At 36.8% G+C, this 21976-nt stretch overlaps 1 non-coding gene across 1 annotated transcript; it reads left to right on the forward strand.

Moving 5' to 3' along the window:
- The first annotated feature begins 356 nt into the window (after positions 1 to 356).
- On the forward strand, positions 357 to 459 carry LOC149840333 (small nucleolar RNA R71). The gene has a single exon (XR_016431738.1). It is a non-coding gene; the product is annotated as a small nucleolar RNA R71 (small nucleolar RNA).
- The last annotated feature ends 21517 nt before the right edge of the window (positions 460 to 21976 follow it).

Raw genomic sequence — 21976 nt, forward strand, 5'->3', positions numbered from 1 at the left:
ACGGGCACTCGGTGATATCGTGTGTCGGACTGGCACAAAGAGTACACACCTGCTGTGTAGTGGATGGTCCTGAGAGAAGCTGGTCCAGCTTCTGAGCAATCATGTCTACCTTGCACTGTAGTGCAGTAGATGGACCAATCTTAAGAACACCAGCTTTCTTCTAAATGTTGGGTGTGGCTCTATCCGAATGAGAGCTCGAAGCATGGTGGAGGGAATTCTCGGCCAATGTATCAAATAACCTCCATGCTTCGTCCTCGCTCTTCAGCATGAATGTCCCTCCACATGAAGAGTCGATCATCTGACGATTCTTGTCAGACAATCCATCGTAGAAGCTCTACACCAGTTGCCATTTCGGCACCTGATGATGGGGACATTTCCTGAGGCGATCCTTCATTCTCTCCCAGGTCTCATGAAAGCGCTCACCATCTAGCTCTGAAAAGCTAGTGATGGCTCTACGATATTGGTTCGTACGACCAATGGGAAAGTATTTCCGAAGAAACTCCTGTTGCAATTGATCCCAGGACTCTATTTCTACAGAATCTAAGGACTTTAGCCAATACTTGGCTTTGTCCTTCAATGAAAAGGGAAATAGAGTCAACCTCAAAGCATCATCATCGAAATTCTGTATCTTAACAGTAGAACAGATTTCGAGAAATTCATCTAAATGTCGGTAGGGATCTTCATGACTAAGGCCATAAAAGGATGGAAGCATCTGAATAATGCTGGCCTTAATCTCGTAATGAGGCGCTCCTACGTCGGGTCTCTGAATGCAGGATGCCTGAACATAGTCTGTGGGAATGAAGTATTCTCGCAGAGGACGTGGATGAACTGGGGGTGGAGGTGGAGGATCCATGTCAGCCATTGTTGTCGAGCTTCGATGAGAATGTAAAATTCTCTCTGGGTTGTCAACAAATGGGTGTAATGGGGTTCCTAAACCTCGTCGCCCCTGCATACACTGGTACTAAGACCAGATGTAAGCAAACGACCTAAATCTAGGTCTAAACTAACACAAGTACGAAAATGTAAATAAAACAAATAACAGTACTACGAAACAGATATGCTATCTATCTATGTCAGAATTCTATAACTAAATAAATAAATACCAAAGTAAACTATTCTAAACTACTAAAACAAATAAATACAGGAAATCATAAACTAAGTTTTTCTAAAACCCACCTGTCTAATCGCTCCTTGCAGAATGAAAATTAAGTGAATCCTAGAAAGAACAGTACGAGAATCCTATATTTACTAACTATGTTAATCCTATATTCACTTACTAATCCTACTAACTAAAAAGAAAACAACTAATTAACTAAAACAAATTAATAAATCAAACTCTAAGAAATAAAGTAATTAATTCGCCGTTCCCCGGCAACGGCGCCAAAATTTGGTTGATATTTTGAAATGATATTTTTAAAACAGGTATATGCAATAAAACTTTGGAAAATCGTCAACCAAAAGTATAAAAACCGACTTTCCACAAAGTGGTAAGTACGGGTCGAATCCTCAGGGAACAGGAATTAATCAAGATATTTCTAGAAAATTTAATTTATTAATTACAAATGTCAATCTACAATTATAAAGTTAATACAACTACAATTAATCACTAAAATGAAAATGAAACAGCAACTAAATCTTCTGCTCCACACCAAGGGTATTTCCGTCTTTTCGCCAATTATTCACTCTTCGCACTTGGACAATAACCCTGGAAACTAAATATGCTTTTCAACCTAAAAATGCAGAAAAATACAAAGTTAGTATTCTAATCTAACAATGCAAACAATAACTAAAATTAATTCTAATTTTACGAAAATAATAAAACAAATGCTACTTATCAGACAATAATTAAATAAAATACTAAACTAATTCTAAAATTAACTAAATTAATTCTACTAATGCTGTATGATGATGATGCAGCTCCTAAAATACAGAAACTACTGAAAACAGGTCTAAAATGCCGAAATTAAGGAAATTACGAAAATGCCCCTAACTAGTGCAAAATAGGTTTCTGACAGGTTATCGCAAAACCACTGTTTGACAGGGCAAACGAGGTCCGATTTTCCCGAAATTTATTCTGTTCTGCAACTGACAGATTAAACGATCTGACAGTTTTTACAGAATGAAAAAAAGATATCTAGAACTCCAGATATAAGCGTTTCAAATCTGGGAAAAAGCAGGATATCGAAAGTCCTGTAATTTGAAAACCAGAAAAAGCGGTTTTCGCAAAACGCTTAAAAATCAGACCAAATCAACTTTGAAAGAGTTGAAATTTGGTCTGCAGTCAGATAACACGACACTAAAGTGAACAGAAAAAGAATTTTTAGAAAACACGAAATTTTTACACAGAAAATAACGCTAGTGCAACAGGGCAAAAATCGGGTTTTTTTTTAGTGCACAATTCACTTTATGAATCTATTTAAACACTAGAAAATGCAAAATAAACCTAATGTAATCTAAATGACACTGAATAACAGTGTATATGCAGATGAATATTACAATTACGCTAAATGCATGACGAACAAAATACGATAAGCAAATTATGATTAAAACTACGTTAACTAACTATGCAAATGCAACTATGCTACTCAAGGGAATGCAATTCGAACTACTATGTTAAATAATAACTAATTACAAATAAAACAATCACAAAACACAGCTCACACAATCAAAACAAATACAATATACGCACACACACTTCTACACTAAAACTAAATTAAATAACTAAACTAATTAGTATAAAAATCAAAATAAATAACACTAAATGAAATTAATTCACTAAAGAACAAAGGCTAGGGTTAGGGTTCACTCGGTTGACTCAACTAGGCTCGGCTTGAGTTAGGTTGGGAGAGATAGGCTCAGGCTAAGGTTGACTCGACTTGGACTAATGTTGACTCGACTAGGCTTGACCTAACTAGTTGGGTTCGGTTTGGTCTATGACTTGACTTAGGCTTGGGTTTTGACTAAGTTAGGTTTAACTAAGACTAGGTTGGACTCGGTTTAGGGTTGACTTAGTCAACTAAGATTGATTTGGTTTAGGTGGACCCAGACTAAGATCGACTCAACTTGGCTTGGCTTAGATTAGGTTAGGTAGACTCGGTTGACCTAAACTTAGGTTAGGTTTGACTAAGACTTGATTAGGGTTAGTTCTTGGTCTTTGACTTGACCTAGACTAACTAGGTTTGATTTGGGTTTGACTAGGCTCGAGGGGGTTTAGACTAGGGTGTGACTCACTTAAATGGATCGACTAATTTAGTAACTTACTAATTATACTAAGTTAAATTCAAGCTAATGATTTTAATGGAGAAGGTTGGGAAAATAAAGTAATAATTGGAAATGCTCAAACTTTGGAATGATTTGGATTCTCAAAAATCGCCCCACTTAATGAGGGAGTTACACTCCTTAATTGCCTTTAAAGCTCATTTTGGAAAAATGAAAAGTCCAATCTAGAAATCCATGATTTTTGCTTTTCAAGATGGAATTGAATTGCCTTTAATTCTTTATGGAAATCATGGAGCCTAGATTGGAGGATTAATTAAGTTCAAAAACTCTTTCCAAAACTAAATAATAACTCCTTCTTTAATGCAAAATCAAAATTTAAATCTCCCTTAAATGCCTCACACGATTTTTGAAGAAAATACTCTTTCCAAAAACTTTTGAAATTCAATTACTTTAATTACCCTCCTTAAAAATCGCCAACTTCTAAAAGTGCTACTTTCTAAACTAATATAATTAAAGCTATCTAGGGAATAAAATGACTTAAATAGAAAATCGACTTCCTAGGATTAAATGCTAACCTAATTCCCAAAACCTACCTAAATGCAATCCTAAAAATGGCTAAGAAAGGAAAACCCTAATACATTGAACCTAGACAACCTAATTAAACATACCTAATTGCAATTACTAATTACCAAAAATAGCCTAGAGCTCGAATTGAGCTCTAATGGCTGCCGCCCCTCCTTGGGGAAGAAGAAGACTAAAAAAAAAATAAAAAGAATAAAAACATAAACTAACAAAAAACGATTTTACTAATTAACCACTATTTTGATAAAACTAAATTAAAATATAATAAAAAGAACTCTTAATTCCACAAATGCAAACATGAACATCACTATGCTGGAATTTATTTAAAAACATAAAGAAATGAAAATTCGACTTTTGTACTTTTTTTTTTTCAATAGATCCAAAACACCAACAACACAAAATGATAAAAACGATTCTCTAGAACAATCCGAAAATAATGAAACGAACTAACACAAGTTTATGTTGCTGTTAACATACAAAATACACAGCAAACCACACGACTTACTGTGATCATCGCAAAATTTTTCCTCTCTTGTGATTTCTCTCTCTTCCTTCTCTTTTCCTTTCCAGCCTCTTATTTCCTCCTTTTTGAAGGGAGAAAATAAAAGACGAAAGAAGGGGAGAAGAGAAAAGAAAAAAAAGAAGAGAGAGAGGAACTCTTTTGCAGGGTCTCACTTGACCTTAATTTTGAAATTATTTTTAAAATAACTCGCCTCCGTTTTTGAAATATTTGCGAGAAAACTGGGAGACGGGATCCGCTCGTCGGTACGAGGTTTGACCGTTCCTGGCGCCTTTATCAGGGGTAATCGAACCAAGGGTTGAATTTATGCCTTTTGCTTTGCTAAGAAATTATCTAAGAATTTATCCTAAAGATCTAAATGCACAAAGAATCATGCTTGTGCAAATGCAAAGATGTATGCTCTTTTTTTTCTTTTTTTTTTAAATGTTTTGAAGAATTCTCAAGTGTTTCTCAGATAAATCTGATGATAGAGTGAAGAAATGGTTTCTAACTTAGAACTTAAGATTCAAAAGTTCCAAGTTTTTGGAAATAATCAAGAGCTTGGGAAAATAAATCTGAGTTTGGAAAATGATCTTGAAACTGAGAAGAGAGAAAAGAGAAGAAAGAAAATTTCAAAGTCATAAATGGACTTTGAATTAGAAATTTGAACTTGGATGGATTTGAATTCTAATTTTGAAGTTTGAAATCAGAAGGAAAGATAGAATTGGGATTGATTTGGAATTCAAGATGAAATTTTAACCCAAAGTCTGGATTCTAAATAGAGTTGGAGATTCAAAATTGAATTCTGGATTCCAGAACATGGAAAATAGGAATTGGATTTGAAATCTGAAATGAAAGTGGAATTGGATTTTGGAATTTGAGATCTGAGATGGAATTGGATTTAAGAATTGGAATCCTAGATGGAATGGGGTATTGAAGCCTAGAATTGGATTTTGGATCTGAAATTTGAGATCCAAGATGAGATTGGATTCTGGACCCTAAGATGGAATTGGATCTGAAGTCTGAGATCTAAAGTAGAATGGGATTCTGGATCCTAAATGGAATTTGGATCTGTGATCTGAGATCCAAAGTAGAATTAGTTTTGGATCCTAAGGTGAATTCGGATATGAAGTCTGAGATCCAAAGTAGAGTTGGACTCTGGATCCTAAGATGGATTTTGGATCTGAAGTCTGAGATCCAAATGTAGAGTTGGACTCTGGATCCTAATATGGATTTGGAGTTAAATTCAAAAGATGAATCAAGAATTCCTAAGTTTAAATTGAACTTGGAAAATGAAATTTAGAATTTTGAATATACAAATGAATTTTAAAGTCAAATTAGACCTTGAATTTTTGAATTAGGAATTTAGAAGATGAATCAAGAATCTCAAAGTTAAATTGAATTTTGAGTTTGATTGGAGTTTTGAATATAAAATGAATTTGGAATTTCAAAGTCAAATTGAACTTTGAAATCTGATTTGAATTTGAATATAAAATGAATTTGAAATCTCAAAGTTAAATTTGAACTTTGAGATTGAAAATGAAATTGAATTTGAAAATGAAAAGGATGAATAAGAATTGAAGATAGATTGAGGAAGATATTTACATCACTTGGAGTTTTTGAAAAAGGAATTTTGAAAATATGATACAGTTCTATCCTAAATGATGAATGAATTTAAAGAATTTGAAATTGGATTTTGAAAAGCTATTTCATTCTTTGGATGAATTAAAATAAGATTGAAGATATAATACATCCTTGACTATGGTCATTGAATGTATTATATAATAATTTATATTTAGATTCAAGAGAAGAATAAAAATATTTTGTTCTTTTATAGAGTTTGAAATGAAATTAACCCTCAACATACCGTGACTATGGCCATTGGTATATATTTTGAGCCAATTTTAAGTTAAACTTAATAAAAGAAGGAAATGTTTGAAAATGTGATGATTTTTGAAGAGGATCAAGTGTGGATCCAGTGTTATTTTATAAAAGATAAGAATCCTAAGTTTTGTTTACATCCTGACTATGGTCATTGATGTAAATCATCAACTTAGTATTAATTACCTCTTACGAAATGATGCACGTGTCATTCGTGTTTCACCATTGTGAGAGTTTGAGAAATAAAAGGCAAAAAGCATGAAAATGAGATATTTATAATGCTCATTCATTCTATCTAAAACAAGAAATGTAAATTTTCATTAAGGTCTAACTATTACAATACATAAAATTGAATTTACAACTCCTAATGATGATATTTTTCACATATTTCCTGCAAAAGCATCTGGGTTAATATGAAAATAGAGGGAAATCACACATATCATATGGAAATCAATAGTGAAAGGCTCATATGTCAAGATATATATGGCGAAAAGGATGGAAAATGATATATATATATACATACATATATATGTATATGGGTATATATATATAGGTACATATGTATATCAATAGCTTGTAAAAACATATGAATATATATATATACATATCTATGTAGACATATGTGGGTATAGACATATATACATATATATATCTATGTCTATGTACAAAATATCTAAAAAAATAATGAGAAATTATATATGAAAAGGTGTTCAGAATTTTGCCTTGCTTGAATGATAAAGTGTGTATTTACACATTTTATTTACTGTGTGATGAATGTCATACTATGCACATGCATAGTAATTCAGCAAATGTGTAAAAATAATAGATGTACAAGTATTGGAAAAAGGGCCTGGGCATTGAGGGTGGATGAATTTGAGCATGCAAGTGAACATACGGCTGTGGTGGATGCTGGTGGCAAATGTGCAGAAGTGTGTGGATAGGCAGTTTTAAATATGATGCTGTGTAGCAAAGTGTTGGATAGCAAATGTTATGACAGTTTTAAAATGTGATGTTGTGCAGCAAAGTGTTGGATAGCAAATGATTGATGTAAAATACAAGTGATGTGAGATCTACTGCTAAAAAAAAAATGCTAATAGAAGCTGCCTATGCTGAAGCTGAATTTGCGAAGGATGTAATGCCAATGATGACATATGTGAGTGTAACTATGTCCCTACTCCTAATGTTCATGATATATCAAATAACCAATGCAGCAGAAATCATCAAAACAACATCAGATTTGGCGATTTTGAGTTACATACCTGTTAACTGAAAACCTCAAAGCCTCTAGATCTTACAAGACCCTCCAGCAGCTTGACTTTCGCGATTTCACCTTTAATGGCAGCAAATGCAACTTGACTTGTAGCACATCAATTATCCATAACTCTTCTGAATGGTATTTTTAAGGTGACTGACCAAATCCCCTGCAAGAGAGAGTCTGCTAGAGCTGATCATTGAACTCAAGACTCATTATATCGACAAATCATTAGAACTGGTTCAACATGTTGGTCAAGACAAAAATGCAGTGCGAATGAAATTACATTCCTCCCTAACGCAACGCTGCAATTGTAGATCAATGATTTTTAACAACCCAGAAATTCAGCATTGCTGGAATAATTGTGATGCTTCAATTGCCAACCACCCCACTATCTGCACCATCTCCTGGTGGTCCCATGTCAGATCCACAATGGTAGATGCCGCAAAATGATGGGTAAATGCTATGAGGATGAATACTACGAACTGATTCCTGCAAGGTGACTTCAGAGAGAGATCCTTTTAGTAATACACAGGATTATACATACAGGAAGGAAAAAGAAAGTATTTGTTTAACATTTGGAGCATAACCCAAGTGATATAGCAAGAATATGATATCCATCAGTTCCTCCTCTCTTAGACCTTCAGAGAACATATTATGAGCTTGTGTATGTTACACCGATCAATGCTCAAAACCAATATCAGATTGACTACTTGAATTAGGTTCCTGATTCAAATTGCCATTGTCGCATTCTGATGCAGCATGCATGAATCTCCCAACAACAGAACCACAATGAGCAGCGTCTCTGCTCTTCCATAGCTCGTGAATGCATATTTTCACTTTGATGATGAGTATAAGTGCGAAAGTATGAAGTTCATGTAATCACGCAGCTCATACAAAATTAAAATAAAAGAAAGCAACAGACTATCTAATCCTGTAACAATGATTTTAACGCAATGATTTTGATAGTCTGATCTATGGATCGGCAGTACATCAAATCACTAGTAATTTGGCTATTCAAATTCAGAAATTAACAAAAGAAAGAAGAAAAGAAAGAAAAAAAAAAGTAAAGAATATGTGCTTACTCTTATCGTCACAAAATTTTTCCCGTCTTCCCTTCCTTGCGAAAGAGAGAGGGAAATGCTTTCGCGATTTAAACTTGACCGGATTTTGGAAATTGTTTTGAAATACTCGCCTCCGTTTTGAAAATTGCGGGAAAATCCATGGGATGGGGCTCGACCTGTCGGTACGAGGTTTGACCGTTCCTGCCGCCTTTAACAGGGGTAATCGAACCAAGGACCAAAATTGTGCTTAACTTAGTTAAATCATTGAAATTGTGTTCTATCCTAAATGCACAGAGAATTCAGGCATGTGCTATGAGATTTTTGAAAAATGTAAAATTGGAAAATATGATGTATGCTTAGAAAACATCTGAAGTTGAAAAGTATTTCTCAGGAAAAGATGGAAATCAATCTCTCAGGAAAACTCAGACGAAGAAGGTTTGAAATCTCGAGAAAATTTATAAAGATTTGGAAAATCTTGAAGAAGGGAGAATCTCGAGAAAATCTTGAGAAAGTTTATAAAGACTTAGAAAACCATGAAGAAATGAGAATCTCAGGAAAATTTTGAGAAAGTTTATAAAGACTTAGAAAAATGAGAATCTCAGGATAATTTTGAGAAAGCTTAGAAGGACTTGAAAAAATGAGAATCTCAGGATAATTTTGAGAAAGCTTAGAAAGACTTGGAAAACCATAAAAAAATGAGAATCTCAGGAAAATGGAAGGAATTCTTGAGAAAAGATGAACATTTGAGAAGGAAAGCACTTGTTGGGAAAACTCGAACTTTGAGAATTTTCTTAGGAAAATGATAGAAAACTTATGGGAAAGTTCTTTTGAGAAGGAAACTCAAAACATAGAAAATTGAAATCCTGAGAATCTGGTTTTTTGAGATATCTGAAAATCAACTTGGATTCTTGAGAAAATGAGAAATTCCTTTTGAAAAGAATCTTAAGGAAATAACTTTTTAAGGAAAATCACAGGAAAACATTTGATTTGGGAAATCCAACTCCGAATATCATCATAGTTTCTTGAGAAAATCGATTCCATGAAGTGAAAATCTTTTGAGAAAATCATGAGAAAAACAAATGATGCAGATGATGTGAATGAATGAATGCACTTTTGAAAAGATTTCTGAAAATTTTATTGGAAAAATGTGGATTAAGCCAAAGTAAATCCTTCACATATTCTGACTGTGGCCATGAATATGTTCAGAACTTATTTGAGTTAATTCACAATATTTTGAAAACATTGGAAATATGAGGTGCATTTTCAAGATAGCCTAAGAGTGTAGGCTCAATGTGACTGGTAGAGAGATGATGGATCTGGGTCTCGTCCATATTCCGACTAGGGCCGTAAATATGGACTCCACCAAGTTCATCAACTCTCTAAGAGTTGGTGCACGTGCCATTCGTGTTCATCCACGGTGAATTTTGAAAATTTGAGATATATGCATCATAGAATCAAGATATTACTGAAATCAAACTACATGAGATGCATCCTAATCTAAGCAGTAAAATAAATATTATTCCAAGTTCGGTTATTACATCTCGGACATAAAAAAAAAATACATAGTGTAAAAGAATCAACATCCTCCAAATTTTCCTGCAAAATGAGAATTAGTACAAGAAATGGATATACAAGATAGAAATTTACACATGTTATACTAAGGGCAATGCCTAAGGAATTACATTTGGATTATATGGGAATATACAATATAATGACTAGAACATGATTGAAATGCCTATGACAATATATAGATACCATGCCTTAAACTTAAATGAGAAATACATACATATATCTCTAAATGCTTAAATTTATGCTAAATGAAATGGAGATATCTTTACAAAAGAAAATACTTAAATGCTTATATATGAAGACAAATGTACATGAAGAGATCCATATACATATATATATATATATACATGTATATCTATATATATATATATATAGATATATATATATATAAATATCTTCATAATTGAAAAACATGTATAATAATCACATTTATGCATGTAAAGGATAATAAACAGGTATATATATATAGAACTAGAAATACATTGGGATGTACAAAGGAAACTTTAATGCAAGGTGACATTGGGGATTTTGCAAAAGAAATTATGAGATTTCATTATACTATATATCATGCCTCTTTTCTACAAATGGAGGCTGTATACACGCATTTTGTGGTGGAAACTCTCAAACTAAGGCAAGGACATGATGTCCTTTTGACATAAAACATACCATTGTGCTACCGAATGAGTACCAATGACTATGGTACAGCAAACCATTTTATTCCCCTTTCATCAGCTTAATAAGCTAATGACTTAAAATAACTAAGTACACAAATCTGGGATAATAGGATGGATGACATTCAAATAATATATACAAGATAGTACAGATAATGGCATTAACACAGGTGCTCAACTTGAAGGCATTATTCGAAATACTGAAGATCAAGATACAACCTACATTGAAATGGAATGAAATTTTATTGAATGACAGGGCATCAAAGACAGGAAATGACAAAGAGAAAAAAAATGAAATCAAATGATGAACAACATGAAATAGATCGATGAATAGCAGTATAAAAAAAACAAACAAAAAGAAAACTGCAATGCTGTAAGACAACACAGGAAATTAAGAAAATGATCAAAAGAATGTAAAACAGGAAAAACAAGAAAATCGTGGAATGAAAGAAAGTAAATTGAAATTGCAGTCAAATGAAAACAAGATATCGGATCAACGGTTGGAACAAGTCATCAAAAATTGTAAAAAAAAAAGATATAAAAAAAAAAAAAAACAGAAATGCAGGCTGATGAAATCATACAGGCATTGATGATCAAAACAAATAAACAGGAGTTGAATTCTAACAATTGAAAAGCACTAATTCTGAAAGTGAAGAACACTGTAGACAAATATGAACTGCAAATAACAAATTAACAGATGAACTTACAATGCATACGAGTACAATATTTAGAATGAATCTCAATTGAAATTAAAATAACAGGAACTCAAATCTAAAAAAAAAATTTAAACAAAGCTGGAGATGAATGGAAAACAGGGAAATTACAAGATACAGAGTTCTATCTTTCCATTTTCCTTTTCGTTTTTTTTTTTTTTTACAAACAGAAAAGAGTGACAACCTCACGTACTCACCAGTCCAAACTCAGATCAGATGGCTGGAAACCCCCAACACGTTACAAACTACTCTTTTGGCCAAGGTTGTAGCCAATGACAAAGAGGTCGATCCTCTTTTATTGGGCAGAAAAAAATGGCTAAAAACCTGCTGGATTTTTTCTGCTGCTGCCTCCTCTGCACCCAATGCACTACAGCAAGTCGATTTCCTGTTAATGGGTTGAAGGTGGATGGGGGAAAACGCTGGATTTCCTCTGCTGGTGGGTTGAAGGAAAAGTGAAGGAGCTGGTGGCTGGATCTCCTACATCAGACGGCTTGTAGGCTGCAGAAGAAGGGTGATTCTGCAGCTGCTGGGCTGAAGGAAGATGAAGAACACTCTGGATGGTAGAGATGAAACCCCCAATGTGAAAAGATCTCCACGACAGAGAAGAGGGCATGCAGATTGGCCTCCTTTCTCTTCGGCTGAAGGAGAATGGCTGCCCTTCTTGGTAAATCCCCTGCTATAAGAACCAAAAGACCCCTTTCAATCGGCCAGGCTCCTCCTGAGGAAAGGGTTGAAGTGGGGATATGCGGCAGCTGCTGGAGGTGGAAGACTCCTGTGGCTGGGCTGAAGAAGATCGGGTGTTGATGGTGGAAGACCTCCGGCTAGGGCTGAAGATGGTTGAAACGCAGATCTTGGAGATGCCCCCCTGCGACTGGGCTGAAGAAGGTGAAAACGGCCTCCTTTCCACCTTGAGAGCCTCCTGCAAAAACCGAAAATCTCCAATTCCAATCCCCCCTCGTGAATGCTCTGCCCCCCTTTTTTAAAAAAAAAAACTTTCCCCTCTTAAAAAAAACGCAGGATTTCCTTTCCGTTACCTTTCTTTTTTTCTTTTTTCTTTTTTTGAAAACTTTTTGAAAGTTTTGTAACCGAATTTTGAAAACTCGGCGTTTTGGTGATGGACGAAATCTTAGGTTTTTTTAAAACCCTTTTGCGTTCATTGACCTAAGTTTTAGGTAAATGAGCATTTTAAGTAAGTTCGGCTGTGGTGCTGTTTCTAAAAAAAATGAATAGTGACACAATAAATAAAAGAGAGAAAAAAAAATAATGATAATAATAAATGGTTGATGCCACCTCAGCCATCTTTAAAATTCTTTTGAAAATAAAGCTTTATTTTGTGTTGGCAACTTCTTTTATTTTCAATTGGGGTGCCACATGTGTGTGGGCCCACTAAAAAAAAACAAAAATAAATAAGAATTTTAAAAAGAAAATTTTGCAAATTGGTATGACCTCCGAGTGGGTCCCACTTGAAAATGAGGTACTTACCTGGGAATCTGAGTATGATGCTAGTTCAAAGGTGGGTTCTGCTCCATTTATTTGAAAATACGAGATAAAACATTATTTATTTTCAAGAATTTGGAAAAATTGGGTTTTCAAGGCAAAAATATAGATAAATGTAAAAACAAAATTTGTAAAGAGATTTAAAATCTTTTGCAAAAAGTCTTGAGATAAAGTCTTTAAAATCAATATCCAAATATCCAGATTGTTTTCTTGAGAAAATTTTTTGTAATTCAAAGTCCTGGGGGTAAAATGGGAAAATTTGGTAATTTTGAATACCCAGGGTTTTAAAAATCGCTTTTGAAAAATCAAATCTGGATTGGCAATTTTGAAAATCAGGAGTTCTGGATCTCAAACTGACATGCTATGCAATGAAATGATGCAAAGTGTTCATGCAATGCGATGCAAAGACATGTTTCAGTGAAATGTCACTCTGAGCTCGGACTTGGAAATTCTAACTTTTTGTCCAGAAAGAGGATTTTGAAATTTTGCAATTTGAAGATGTCTCTGAACCTAAATATAGAAATTTTGAGGCTCAAGAGTGAAATTTAGGACTTTCTGCCAGGTTCAATCTTTAAAAATGACTATTTTGCCCTTCATTGCTTCTGGAGAACTGAAATGTGCCGATTAAGGGCAATGTCAAGAAGGTTAGTGAAAATTTGGGGTGTTTACAGATGCCCCTCTTTGCTACTAAGCCGGCTTATGGTCGAGCTTAGTGGCAAAGAAAACACACCAAATTTGGGCTATATATAAAAAAATGCCCCAGTTAGAAGGATCTGACTGGGTATGAAGAAATTAGCCCGAGGAAGATGGTAGATATGAAATGGAGAAGGAAAAGGAAAGATTTGCTCTATGAGAATGAAATTCAGGTTTTTGCCCTTGACCTGGATGGGACAGAAGTACCTCGCATGGAACGAAGCTCAGGTTTTTACCCTTGACCTGATTGGGGAATGAAATATCTCATTAAAATGAGATTCAGGTTTGCACCCTTATCCTGATCGGGCGGAAAATGGAATACCTCTTTGAATGAGGCTCAGGTTTGTACCCTTATCCTGTTCGGGTGGAAAATGGAATACCTCTTTGGATGAGGCTCAGGTTTATACCCTTATCCTGATTGGGCGGAAAATGGAATACCTCGTCAAAGGAGGCTCAGGTTTATACCCTTATCCTGATCGGGCGGAAAATGGAATGGAATTCTCGAAGGAAGAGATCATGATGGAACCTTCGGATTTTGCACAGTAAATCCGACAGGGGTTTTGCAAAAGGAAGGAAAATGGGGTTCCTAAAGCTTGAAAAGGGGTTGATCTTGGACGTCTTATTGCTGAGACTAAAATCAGCTTTTGAAATTGCCTCTTGCGGGAAATGATTATTGGTTCGACCTCGAACCGAAATGGGACTGTCTATGGTGGGACAGTGGGGACACAGGGAAGTGTGCAAATCTGAGAGTTCATGCTCTCAAAGAAGGGAAGGAATCAAGTCCTTCAGAGGGATTTAAAATTGGTGTCAGGATGCATCGAAAACGAACATCAAGCTCTCACTTCACGTCAGGATAGTTGGAAAGATTTGTCAAAATGTCGAAATTTTGCTGTTGATTCAAAAAAATTTTAAAATGTTGCACATGGTTGCAAAGATAATCTTTCTCTTCTACCAAAAGTATTACCTCCAAACAAGGTTCACTTCGTAGAATCGAGATTGGAAACCCAAATTATTTGCAATTGCCCTTCTTCAAGGAAGCTATCAATTTCCTTGATATAAGCAGGAAAGAGAATTTGATATTGTGAAAGTCGATGATGAAAGAGTACTGATAATAGAATTTCACAAATTTAAAGGAGATTCTTGATAGATTTGGCAGTTTGATATCCTGAGGGCTTCTCTCATGATAATCTTTCTGCACTCTTTTGGCTCTCTTGTGTTTTGACTGCATTCTCCTTCATTTTGGAGATGTTTTGACTTTTCTCTCTTTTCTTTTTCCTCTTTTTTTTTCTCTCTCTTTTGAAAGGGTACGTCACAAGCTCCTTCAACTTGGAGATGTTTCGATCCCTCTTAGATGATGGGTTCATGGGTCAGAGATTTTTTGGATGATAGCTAAAATTAAATATCCTTTAGGGATTGTCGAGAGGTTCATTGCATCTGCCTTCATCTCGACAGTGCTTTGGACTTTCCCTGGAAGGACCCGTCACAAACTCCATCATCTTGGAGATGTTTCGAATCTTCTTTGGCCCCGGGGGTCTACTCGCTTAATTCGCCTTCATCTTGACGACAAGTGAGAGATCCCTTTTGCGGATACTTAATTGCAGCTTAGGTGATTCTGAGGAGACAGGGTTTGATGAATACTCTCTTTTTCTAACGCTCAGGATATTTTCACTGCCTCGTCTTTTACAAGAATAGCCTTTAAAGATGTGTCATTAACTGCGATCAATATCGATCACCTACGGCTTTTCAATAACATTGAATCTTCTTTTCTGGTCATATCGAGGATTTATCCTTCATCCTTTTGGTTGGCCAATAAAAATAGTTTGAATTTTGAATCTCTTTTCGCAAAAGCTTCACTCTTTTGGAAGTAATGCTGAAAGTAAATTGAGATAGAGATTTGTGCAATAAAGATTCTGAAATCAACAAATACCGTGACAAATTGACAAAATTTTCTTGAAATCTTTGGTAAAAGTGAGAATTTGAGGTCCGGCTCAACACATTCGTGACGAAAATTCTCCTCTCTTTTTCCCCAAAAAGAGAGACTCAGACTTAGCCCTTACCTGAATGGGAAATGGGAAATACTCTTCTCTTCCCTGAAGAGGAGGTGTTTGCAACACGAACTTTCGAAGAGAAATTAAACTTTCGTCAAAGCTCCCTAATATTAGGCTTCTCTTATGGAAAGGGGCCGATAATAGTGAGGTCAGAAAATTTGAGTCATGAAAGGAACGAGTCCATCACACTCTCCCTGACAAGAGGGTCTTTCATGACGGAAAATGGCCTAGTATGAAATTGGGAGGTTACAAGAAAAGCGAGTCTCCGTCGAGCCTCTCCCTTTAAAAGGGTTCCTTGGGTGAAATTGGGAATTGTTTTGCAAACGATTCACAAAGACACGAGTCCCTTCAAAACTCTCCCTGAAAAGGGGCTAAGTGAACAAATTGGATAGCATGCGAAAAGAACGAGCTCCCTCGAACTCTCCCTAAACGGGTCTCTCGCAAGAGAAAATGATTGAAATTGGATATTGAAATTGATTGACGCAAAGGTCGAAATTGGAAATTGGAAAATTGATTGTTTGGAAATTGGATGACCCGGAGGTCGAAATTGGATAATTGAATAACCTAACGGTCAAAATTGAAAATTGATAGACCAAAAGGTCGAAATTGTGTGACTCGAAGGTCGGAATTGAGAATTGAGTGACCCGAAGGTCGAAAATTAGAAATTAAATGACCTTGAGGTCAAAATTGAGAATTGAGAATTGAGAATTGGAATTGAAATTGGAAATTGGGTGACCCCAGGGGTCGGAATTGGAGAATTGCATGATCCAAAGATTGAAATTGGAAATTAGTGGGCAAAATATCAAATTTGAGCAATTGACAGACCGTGATGGTTGAAATGACTTGGATTGATCAAAGGAGAATGATGAGTTCGAGTCAGAGCTCAAATAAAATATAGAGATCACGAGTCGGAACCCGGATCAACAAAAGAAAATGATGTGAAATAAAACCCGAGTTGGAACTCGGTTTTTCGAAAAGTTTGGGATTTTGAAAATGTACCAGTTTAAACATTGGATTTTGAAACAATACCAGTTTGAGCACTGGGTTTTAGTTCAGTATTGGTGATTACCTTCCAATTTTGAATCATTAGAAATTATGATGGGACTATTTGTTGAAATCCCAATACTGACTGGATTGTTGTTAATGTAGTTGAATGCAAATGAATATGAATTGATGCACATGAATGCACAAGTGCGTGAAATGAGAAATTTGTTTATCCTGCCTGCATACAGAACAAAATTTTAAAAATGCCTCAGTGTAACTGGGAAAGAAAGTTGAATCATTATTTGAAGGAAACAGGAAGATTACAAGAGGAGACTAAATGTTTCAGGTGTAGAACTTTTTCAAGTGTCGAGCATTAATGGGATCTGGCAATTCTACCCCATCGGCGTTGATGAGCCGATATGAGTTGCGGGGTAATGCTTCTTTGACGACATATGGGCCTTCCCAATTTGGCGACCATTTACCGCCAGGATGATGCTTGAGATAGGCTGTGGATCGAAGCACTAACTCATTGACTTTGAATCTTCTTTCGATGACAGACTTCGCATACTGCCTGGCTACTCTCTGGCGATAGGATTGAGCATGCTCTGCTGCTTTTAACCTTCTCTCGTCGAGTAAGTCTAACTGTACCAGTTGCTGCTGCTAATATTGATCAAGAGGTAATTGCAGAAGCGATGCGAATTTCAAAGCGGGCTTCTGAACATGTAGCGGCAACACTACTGTTCCATAGACCAGCTCTGATGGAGTAGCATTCGTTGGAGTGCGAATAGTGGTCCGGTAGGCCCATAGTGCATCGTGGATCTTCTCATGCCAGTCACGGCCTGTTTCCACAGTTCGCTCCAAGATACGAATTAAAATCTTGTTGGTGGCCTCTGCCTGACCATTTCCTTGAGGATAATATGGGGTTGAGAAATGATGATAAATCTTGAACTTTAAGTATAATATCTTCATTCTTTCATTTTTGAAATGACTGCCATTATCTGACACGATGTCATGCGGGATGCCGAAACGGCACAGGATACTCTTGTGAATGAAAGAGACCACGTGTCGGCCTTCAACTGTGCAAAGAGTGATGGCTTCTACCCACTTGGTGAAATATTCTGTTGCGGCAAGAAAGTATTTGTGGCCATTTGAAGCTGAAGGAGTGATGGGACCTACGACATCGAAGGCCCACATGGAGAACGGCCATGGAGAAACACCAGACTGTAAATAAGTTGCCGGAGCATGAATAGAAGGTGCGTGTATCTGGCATTGCACACACTTCTTCACATAATGATAACAGTCTTGTTGTATAGTCTTCCAGTAGTACCCTGCTCTTATGATTTGCTTGACAAGGGTTTGGTAACCGACGTGGCCACCACAAATGCCTTCGTGTGCTTCTCGCACGACTTCTTTGGCTTCTTCTTCATCTAAACATCTAGAATACTCTGAGCTGAATCCATGATGATAGAGGACATTGGCCAAAATGAAATATCGAGTGGACATACGTTGGATTGCTTGCTGCTCTTTCTTTGAGAGTTCTGGAGGAAATTCGTTGGTTTCTATGAAAGTTTTGATGTTGTAATACCAAGGTTTCTTCCTTTGCTCAGCCTGGTTTACTTGTTCCGCTGGAAGGAAAGCAGGTTGGTCAAGTCTGCCAATTTCAAAAGAGCGACAAGATTCTTCATTTCTGAATGCCATAATGGAGCCTAAACTGGCTAGACTATCGGCCACTTGATTAAAATCTCTCTTGATGTGGAATAACTGAAATTCTTCAAACTTGCTGACAAGAGCTGAAACAATTTTCTGATAGGGGAATAACTTCTGATCTTTCACTTGCCATTCGGCTCGAACTTGATTGACGACGAGTAATGAGTCACCGTAGGCATGCACTCTCTTGACATTGAACTCTAGTAGAATTTTTAGACCTTGAATCAGGGCTTCATACTCAGCCATATTATGGGTACATTGAAAAACTAACTTGAGAGAAAATGGAATCATTTCTTTCTCTGGAGTGATTAATAAGATCTCAATGCCTATTCCAGCCATGTTCTTAGAACCATCGAAAAATAAATTCCAGACTGGAGATTGCTGGATATTGCAAATTTGCTCATCAGGGAAGTCATCTTCGGCTTGTACTTCTTATGCCAGAGGAAAATCTGCCAATTGATCTGCAATTGCTTGACCTTTGATTGATTGCTGCGAGACATATTTTAAGTCATACTGCATCAGTAAGACTTGCCATTTTGCGACTCATCCGCTGAGGAAAGGCTGCTCTAAAATATACTTGAGAGGATTGAGTTTAGACAAAATTTTGACTTCAGATGCTAGCAGGTAGTGTCTTAGCTTATGACACATCCACACCAGAGCTAGGCAGGTCTTTTCTATTTGAGAGTATCTCTTTTCATAGTCTATGAAAGTCTTACTTACATAATAAATGGCGTGCTCTATCAAGCTGCCTTCTTTGTACTGCGCCAAGAATCTGCCGCATGCAACTTGATTGACTGAGATGTATAACAAAAGAGGTTTTCCCAATTCTGGCGGCTTCAGGATTGGAGGATTGAGAAGATACTTCTTGATTCTATCGAACGATTGCTGACACTCTGGTCCTCATTCGAACTTAACTCCTTTTCTGAGCAAGTGGTTGAAAGGTTCACATCTCATCGCCAAGTTGGAAATAAATCGCCGGATTGATTGCATGCGTCCCTGAAGGCTACGCAACTCTCTGATATTTTTCGGGGGTGGCATATCAATGATAGCCTTTGCTTTGGCTGGGTCAACTTCAATTCCCTTTTTGCTGACCAGAAAACCCAACAATTTGCCTGATTCGACTCCAAAAACACACTTTTGTGGGTTAAGTCTTAACTTGTAAAGAATGAGTCGCTTAAAGACTTGATCAAGGGCTTCAAGGTGATCTTCTTCCTCTTTAGATTTCACGAGGATATCGTCAACATACGCATCCATGATTTTGCGCATTTGATCGTGAAAGATAACGGCCATCGCCCGTTGATATGTTGCTCCAGCGTTCTTGAGCCCAAAAGGCATAACTGTATAGCAAAAAGTGCACCAAGGCGTAGTAAAGAAAGTTTTTGATTGGTCGCGGGCGGCCAACTTAATCTGGTTGTAGCCAGAATATCCATCCATGAAGGAGAACATGGCATGTCCTGTTGTGCTGTCAATCAGAAGATCAATGCTTGGCAGTGGATAGTCATCTTTCGGAGTTGCCTTGTTGAGGTCTCTGAAGTCTATGCAAATCCTGACTTTGCCACTTTTCTTTGGGACAACAACGATATTGGCTAACCAATCTGGATAGTTAATAGGTCGGATAAATCCTGCTTTGAGCAGATCTTCAAGTCCTTCTTTGACTTGTTGTTCTATTCTAGGATCCATTTTTCTCAGCTTTTGCTTAACTGGCTTTACATCTGACTTCAAAACGAGTCGGTGTTCGACCAATTTGGGATCTAAGCCCGGCATATCTTCATATGTTCATGCGAACACTTCTTCATGCTGCTTGAGAAAATTTGTAAGTCTTTCTTTCTCTTCCGGACTTAGACTGGTACCGATCTTGAGAATCTTGGGATATTCCTCTGAGCCGATATTGACATCTTTAGTAGGATCTTGTACTAGAGCAGATAGTTCATCTTGCTTCTGAACTGAGGCGAACTCTGGTAATTCCTGAAGATACGAATCAAATTCTGCATAATCATCTAACTGTTTTGCAATCTTGTCGTCTTCTGTGCTTGCTTTGACTCAGTAAATTGTTGCCGATTTCTGGAAAGCCTTTGGATTGATAACGAGTTTCTTGATTGTTCGGGAAGACATTTCTGAAATTTTGAACAAGAGATTGGATTTAGGAAAATCATCCATCATACGACAAACAATCATTTAGCAAGAATTATGCATAAAATGACATTGAGTTATAAAATGAGAATGTAGAGACAAAAGAGGCAGATGGCATCCAGATAGACAAAGAAACCTGACATTTTATTGATTTGACTTTGATAAAAGACATTTGAGACATTTATTTTGAAAGGAAATAGAAAGGAAATGCAACAACGATTCTCAATGTGCCCCTTTAACAAAAACAGTCTTCTTTGGTGAGCTTCCGCCGGAAAACCCTAATTCTGCCCTGTGGGGACGATGCTTTTGGATCATTGGCTCGACACAACCATCTTCATTTTTGCCCAGTCCTTTAAAGGGTTGATAACCATGCTTCAGAAGTAAATCAAATCCCTTTCTTACTTTCATGAATTGTGGAAACAATGGATGATCTTTGACAGTGTCGTAGCTGACACGACCTCCAATCTTGAAGAACTTGGGACCTCTCCATCGGGTCATGGCTACAGTCTGCAGGGATAATTCTGATATTGCCTGGAGTATTTCCCGACTTTCTTTGAGACTGATCTCTTCATTCTCTCTGATGCTAGGAATGTCTGCAGTGAATGATGGTCGAGGTATCATAGGCTGTGGGAGCCTTTCTTCCGGGTCCTCTCCGAGCACTGTTGTAATCATTCCACCTTTGGACCATTTTACGCATTGATGTAATGTGGAAGGCACTGCATTTGCATTATGAATCCACGTCCTTCCGAGCAACAGATTATAGGTGGGTGGCACATTGACCACATGAAAAAGCACTGAATGTACCGAATAATTAATGAATACTTCCAGGAATATCTTCCCTTTTGCCGTTTGACCATGGTTGTCAAACCCATAGATGGTAATAGGATCTGGAATGTATTCTTCTTCCTTAATGCCTAGTGCCTTTGCGGTCATTTCAGGACATATATTGAGGTTGCTGCCTCCATCTACTAACACATGGGGTACTGTCATTCCCCTTACCCGAATGACGATGTAAAGAGCATTATTGTGAAAGGAATGAGGCTTTGGAAGGTCCTCATCCGAGAAAGTGATTGGCGCGTTGGTCATGGCCGAATTCACTATTTGTGTCATGTCTTCAGGAGTGGTACTGGGCTTAACTTTGATTTTTCTGAGCAGATCGTCCAGTACTTGCTGATGCTTGCAGGAACTCTTGGCCAAGTCAAGAATGGAAACATTGGATAGAGCGGTCAGAGGCTTCTGACTTGAATTCCCCGGCTTGGGCTTGATGATTTGATTGAGAAAATCAGGAAGTCCCTTTGACTTGGGGACTGACTTTACAGGTGCTTCAGAAATTTTCATCTTGCCCAATGCTGAGATTAGATCCATCTTCTTAGAATCAGGAGTTGCTTGTCGTAGTACTGACACCTGGTGCTGAACCTGGAGATCTTGTGCAGAACACGGCTTGATGTGTTTGTGAGGCAGGAATGG

Source organism: Nuphar pumila, chromosome 4 (genome assembly GCF_984573655.1).
Source record: "Nuphar pumila chromosome 4, dmNupPumi1.hap1.1, whole genome shotgun sequence".
NCBI lineage: Eukaryota > Viridiplantae > Streptophyta > Magnoliopsida > Nymphaeales > Nymphaeaceae > Nuphar > Nuphar pumila.